The 7,068-nt window shown below is 52.5% G+C and overlaps 2 pseudogenes; both read right to left on the reverse strand.

Annotated features, from left to right (window-relative positions):
• Positions 1 to 2,977, reverse strand: part of LOC144114159 (CD109 antigen-like) — an 81,834-nt pseudogene extending 78,857 nt beyond the window's left edge.
• A 2,386-nt stretch (positions 2,978 to 5,363) lies between these two features.
• LOC144116841 (U2 spliceosomal RNA) lies at positions 5,364 to 5,505 on the reverse strand (annotated as a pseudogene).
• Positions 5,506 to 7,068: the final 1,563 nt, after the last annotated feature.

Consider the following 7,068-nt stretch of genomic DNA (forward strand, 5'->3'; position numbering starts at 1 on the left):
CTCTTGTGGCAGACCAAAAACTTCTTCACAGTTGCTCTGATGGATCAGCGATAAGATCCGCCGTCAACAACGTTAAATCCGCCTCGTGCGGCAGAAGCCCATTTGTGGCCCTTTTTTTCTCAAGGTGGGGTCAAAGACCAATTTCTCAAATATTTCACCCTAATTAAGCCGAACACCAGCCCAGGGGAAAGCTTGTACCCAGTGTATTACCGGTGGGTACCCGGCGGCACTGGGGATCGAACCCCGCACCTCCCGCATACGAGGCGGATGCTCAACCACTTGGCCACCGCTGCAGTCCGTCTGTTCCCTTGAACTCCGTTCGATTTCGCTCACCCTGTAATTCACACCGCATAACTCCACAACTAAAATAGAAAGAAGGAAAAGCCACTGATCCACACTAGGGGTCTGCATGCGGAACGGGCGACAGAAAGTGGAGCCACCGGAAAAAAGCGGTCATCAGCACGGTTTTTCAGTTACGGTTTTCGCTTTCACCTTGGATTGTCATTCTCCTCTTTCTCCACGACTATGCCTGCCTGTTGCGCCGTCAACTGCATGAGGAGGCCAGCGGAGTCTTCTGGAAAGGCGTTTCAAGTAGAAGGATCCTTTGTATCGCAACGGGACGACACTAGCAGACAACAGGACGTCGCTACACACAGCGCGTACGGAGCCTCGTCTACAAAGCTCTGCGTCGTCCCACTGCGCTAGCGTCCCAAACTCTGAACTTTATTGTGGTGCACGTTGGCGCCAATTTTGTACCATCAATGTGGGATAAATTTAAGAAAGCAAGGTGGAAATTATCCTTCACCAGACCGCCCCCTTATGCAGTGACCACTTTACTGAATTATGTTTCGATCGAGCCGGAGCGAGGGCTCGGCTACTATCTGGCGAGGTGCCGACGGCGTTTTCGTTCACGTAGCAGCGCCTCCGAAAGGTATATTATTGCTGTACAATAGTGCGTCGAGTGCTATATCGTATTGTACCAAATTATGCCTTAATTGGCTTTCATTCGTAACGCTCTGGTGTACTTGACTTCTAGCAGAGGTTGTCCTCCGTTCATCTTTCTGGTCCACAATACCTCATGCGCTGTGCGCTTCGATAAAGGCACGCGCTGCAGCATTCGCCTTTAATTCTCATCAGTCGTTTCTCTTGCGATGAGCACCGCTAATTATGCTAATGGCTAGCCCGAAAATTGTTTCGCGAGATTTTTGTAGGGGAGCTGTACAAACGTGGCTGTGCTATGTGGATAGACAAAAAACCCGCCTGGAATGTAAATTACGTCCTAAAGCGAGCGGCAGACTGGTTTTCGCGCGATGCGGTGCACGGCCGATTAGATTTCGGATGTTGTCACGGCGCTGGAGCACGCTAGAGCGGCGCGGCACGTAGCGCTTCTGCTGCTACTGGACGTCTCCAGCGCCTTTGACAACGTCCTCCGTGCACCAATTCTCGCGATACTGGAGGGGGCAGGCGTGAGCGGGCACCTGTTGCATTATGTTCGCGGTTTCCTGACCGGGCGCACCATGCGCGTACGAGTAGGGGGCAAGCTCTCCGAGCCTCGTCCGGTGGAACAGGGCGTGCCGCAGGGCTCTGTTTTGTCGCCTTTTCTTTTCAATGTGGCCATGTCGGTGGTGCCGGCCTGCCTCCCCGCGGGCGGCCGACACCATGTGTACATGTCCATATATGCGGACGACATTGCCCTGTGGTGCCGTGGGCCACCGGGCGAGGCGCTCCGCGTGCGTGGGTGCCTTCAGGAGGCGCTGACGGCAATTGACGCCCGCTTGCGCGGCCTGGGTCTGTCGCTGAGCGCGAGCAAATTGGTCGCCATGGCTTGCGTTTCGCGCTCGCGCGCCCACCCAGCGCCACTGTCACTGGACGGGACTCCGATTCCTTGGCGAGAGTCGGTGCGGTACCTGGGCTTGGACATCGACTGGCGCCTCTCCTTCCGCCCCGCGGCGACCAAGGCCTGTTTGCAGCTGAAGAGGACCACCGCCGCCGTGCACAGGCTCACCGCTCGAGGCCAGGGCATCAGCCAGCACGCCGCGCTGCGACTCTACAACGCCGCAGCGCTGGGGGTGGCACTCTACGCGCTGCCACTCGTCACGGTGCGCAAACCGTGCTGGCGAAAGTTGGAGACGCAACATCGCAAGTCCCTGCGCGTGTGCCTCGGCCTGCCCAAGAACTCTCAGAGCGCCGCAACGCTGGCCGAGGCAGGAGCTTGGCCGCTTCAGCTCCAAGCAACGCGCAGGGCACTGTATCACATCGATCGCCTGCACCGCGCACCGGACGGCGCCTCGCTTCTGCAGCGTCTGCGCTCGCATCCCCACTCAAGAATGGGCGCGGCGCTGCAGGAGTACGAGCGCCTAACTGATGCCGCCCCCCCCCCCCCCCCCCCTACGGACCGTGCCCGCCCTGGCCAGCTGCCTCGGAGATACAGCGAGACATCGTCGGCATCGCGGGAAAGCGGAGCACACCCCTCTGCGCTGTGCAGCAGCTGACCAGAGCCGTCATACACGAGGAACTCCGGGACTACCTCCTCGTGTATACAGACGGCTCAGTGGTCAGAGACAGCTGTTCCCTCGCAGCGGCGGCCACCATCCCCGCCCTGCGGCTGCACAGCCAGACGCACGCAGCATTCCTGGGCTCGTCCACCACCGCAGAACTGCTCGGACTGCAGCTCGGGGTGGACCTGTTGCTCACAATCTCCCCCCCGCCACCCAGGAGTGCTCTGCTGTGTGACTCCCGCTCCGCCCTCACCCGCCTGCAGTGCAACGACCGTGGCACACCACTCGTGCGAGCCATCCGCTCCGGCATCGCGCGGCTCGCGCAACAAGGATGCGTTGTGCGGGCCCAGTGGGTGCCAGGCCACTGCGGCATTGCGGGCAACGAAGAGGCCGACAGTCTCGCGACCGCCGCACACCAGCTGCCAGCCAGTGACCACCCCCTCTCGCTGGAGGATGTGCGTGCGGTGATCCAGGAACATCTCCGACAGCAGCACCCGGACCCGCGCATCGCCGGAGGTGAGCGCATACCCAGCCTTAACGGCTGCCGTGCCCTTTCGCGGCAGCAACGCGCAATGATCCTCCGCGCGCGCGTTGGTTGCGTGTGGCCCGGGGTACGACGGGTGCGACACGGAATCGCGACGAGTGACGTGTGTGATGGATGCGGTGCAGTGGAGACAATGGAGCACCTACTCCTACGCTGCACCGCGTTCGCTGACGCTCGTCGCGATATGCTCGCGGCCTACAGAGCGCTGGGCATCTTCCCGGACTCGCTCGAGACGCTCCTGTGGCCGCAAGGCAGTGCGCGCACCCGCGAGCGAACCTTGGTGAGCCTGTGTGTATTTCTCGAACAGGCGGGCTTGACGTCCCGCCTGTTCTGCGCCAGGTAGTACAGTGCTGTGACTGAACGCTTCGTGTGTGCTACCTCGGACGCTCTAACAGCTGGGCGCCCCACACCAGCTGTTGTGTGCAAAGTGCGGCGCGCGTGTGACCATTGACTGCCGAGTTTCCCGTCATCAGCACACGCGCGCCGCGAAGACAACTGACTTTTTGACTGTTTGTGTAAATAATGTATATAGTATATTTATTTTGCATTTATAGTGTTCACTTTTAATGTTTTTATGCAGTGTATATCTATTTTATGTAGTGTACTATTTACCTCCCCCCATGTCTTTCTTCTGTCCCCTCACCTCTTTTATTTCATTTCTCCCACCTGCCTGCGATCCTTCTTTCCGCTGCCCCAGCTCAGGTGCCGCCGCACGTGATGGCAGATGCCGGGGCTAGCAAAAATCTTTTACCTTCCTTTTATGGTATTTAAATAAACCACTACCACCACCACCACCATCGATGGGAAGAGACATCCGCTACCTGCAAATCGAAACTGAAACTACACCAGCTGTATATAACGAGCGGCTCTTCGGTTTTAAGATGACCGTAGCCTCATCGTCGTTACATTATAGTGCTCCAAATTTGTGGTCGGAACACAAGAACCAGACAAAAACCACAAGAACCAGACTTGCCGGAGATGGTTCTCGATAGCCGCGGTGCTGTGGCTCTGCGCTGAGCTCGCGAGTTGGCTCGCGAGTCCTTTTTCAGGCGCCAGTGGGCATGCACACGCGCCAAGGTGGACCTCTGAAAACTCCGTCTGCGCGGACTGCCACCCGCCGCGGTGGCTCACTGGTTTAGGAGCTCGTCAACTGAGCCGAAGTACCCGGATCCGAACCCGATCGCGGCGGCCGCGTGTCGATGGAGGCGAAACTCAAAATTCGCTCGTGTGCTGAGCGATGTCAGTGCACGTTAAAGATCCCCAGTTGGTCGAAGTTATTCCACCACTACGGCATATCTTTCTTCCTTCCCTTATTTCACTCCCTCCTTTATCCCTTCCTGTACTGCGCGCTTCGGGTGTCCACCGAGATTTGCGAGACAGTTACTGCACCCTTTCCTTTCCTCAAAATCTGTTTTCAATTTTCAATTTCAGACTGCCAAAGCATACATGAAGACATAAAGAGAAAAACAAGAAGTTTTTTATAGCTCATCCCTTTAATTTATTTACTAAAAAACATGAAAATCCTAACAGCGGCATCTCGCGGTTCTTGCGGTGCCTGCAGAAGAGGAATGAAAAACTTAAATTACCGTCTGCCCATTGGTCTTATTACAGCAGAAACTTACCTTTAGCGATGTTGCGAATAGCAAGTCGTCAAGGTGAATTGCAGGTTCAGCACGGTAGCGAGCCGTGCGTAGTTGCTTAAATATTTTCTTTTTTAAGTACACCTCGGGCCTTTATGATGCAGAAAAGATTATCTATAATAATAATAATAATAATAATAATAATAATAATAATAATAATAATAATAATAATAATAATAATAATAATAATAATAATAATAATAATAATAATAATAATAATAATAATAATAATAATAATAATAATAATAATAATAACAATAATAATAATAATAATAACAATAATACAAATATTAATAATAAAATTAGTTGATATTTGGGGAATGGAAATGGCACAGTATCTGTCACATATGTCAGGGGACACCTGAACCACGCCGTAAGGGAAGGAATAAATGAGGGAGAGAAGGAAGAAAAGAAGAGAGAGGTGCTGTAGTGGATGGCTCCGGAATAATTTCGACCACCTGGGGATCTTTAACGTGCGCTGACATCGCACAGCACACGGGCGCCTTAGCGTATGTGAAATATCTGAAATAGCGCACCTGAGAGAGAGAGAAGTTGTTGCCAAAAAGAAAGAAAAGTGCACAGGCCTGCCCACTGGCTCAAGCCGAGCCACAATTGCTACAACGTGCAGATAGTAGGAGAGTTGAAAGATGGGATAGAAAGACAGGATAGTAAAGACGCGCTAAAGACAAGGCCGATCCCGGAGGCAGTGCAATACCGGGCCAACCGGTGGCGGGAGTGAAGCATCCTTCAAACTCTCCGCCACATTTCCAAAAATAAGCCCAATTGGACCCGTAACAGATACTCTACGGGGTCCGGACAATATATGTGAAATATCTGAAATAGCGCATCTGAAAAAAACAATATCGGAAATATTTCTTTTTTTTCCAAGTGGTCGAAATTATTCCGGAGACCTCCACTACGGCACCTCTTCCTTCCTTTCTTCTTTCACGCCCACCTTCCTCCCTTACCTTGCGGAGCTGTTCGGGTGCCCACCGAGATTGAGAAAATTACTGCGCCATTTCCTTACCTAAACACTAATTTTCGATTTTCATATATTTTTCTCGTCTATTGAACACAAGGGATGCCTCTACACGCTGGATCATCCGTTGGAGCATCCATTAAAGAAACTGAACTCCACTGGGTGAATGAAGCAGCTATTGGTAACTTTTTTAATGTGCCATCTCATGCGCAACTAAAAAAGTGGCTGAATTTTTCTGTCAGCAGCAAAGAGCAACAGTGCTCTTGGGTGTCTGGCTGCAGCCATTGAACGGAGTGACAGTGACGTCCTGCCGCTGCTCACAGTCGCAATCGAAATGGCATCCTGTTCCGCCGTTTTGACCAATCGCGTGTGGCTGAAAAGGGCGGTATCGGAATCGACGAAACTCGGCATACGGGTCGTCTATCTTGGAGAGAAAATCTCAGGTGGTTTTTCCCACTGATCTCCATTGGGTGGCTGCATGCCGCACTCCTGCCTCCCGAGAGGACCGCGAGTGAAGCCGCCGCTATTTGGACGGCCTATTGTAGAATGTGTGTGTGTGTGTCGGCTGTGTATTTAAATGCAAAAAGTCGTGTTTTTCGTCCTTTCGTTGGCAGTTTTTAGCGTTTTTCTAGTGTAATATCTGCTTTTATATCAAACTGGTAGGCAAGCCGAACGCGGAAAATGTGAGCATCGTTTGGAGAAGCGTGCAATATCGGAGAAAGCGAAAAAAACAGACATGCAAGGTTCACCCTGCAGCGGCAAAGGGGTACGTACATAATACACTACGTTCTTGTCTTGTTCTTGTGTTCCGACCATAAATTTGGAGCACTATAATGTAATGGCGATGAGGCTACGGTCATCTTAAAACCGAAGAGCCTCCGCTCGTTATATACAGCTGCTGTAGTTTCAGTTTCGTGCTGCAGGCAGCGGATGTCTCTTCCCATCGATGGCGGGTGATGTTTATCGCTTTAGGACGTAATTTACATTCCAGCCGGGTTTTTAGCCTATCCACATAAAACACGCACGTTTGTACAGCTCCCCTACAAAAATAATAATAATTGGTTTTGGGGGGAAAGGAAATGGCGCAGTATCTGTCTCATATATCGCTGGACACCTGAACCGCGCCGTAAGGGAAGGGTAAAGGAGAGAGTGAAAGAAGAAAGGAAGAGAGAGGTGCCGTAGTGGAGGGCTCCGGAATAATTTCGACCATCTGAGGATCTTTAACGTGCACTGACATCGCACAGCACACGGGCACTTTAGCGTATTTCCTCCATAAAAACGCAGCCGCCGCGGTCGGGTTCGAACTCGGGCCCTACAAAAAGCTCGCGAAACAATTTTCGGGATAGCCATTAGCATAATTAGCGGTGCTCATCACGAGAAAAACGACTGACAAGAATTAAAGGCGAA

Source organism: Amblyomma americanum, chromosome 1 (genome assembly GCF_052857255.1).
Source record: "Amblyomma americanum isolate KBUSLIRL-KWMA chromosome 1, ASM5285725v1, whole genome shotgun sequence".
Classification (NCBI taxonomy): domain Eukaryota; kingdom Metazoa; phylum Arthropoda; class Arachnida; order Ixodida; family Ixodidae; genus Amblyomma; species Amblyomma americanum.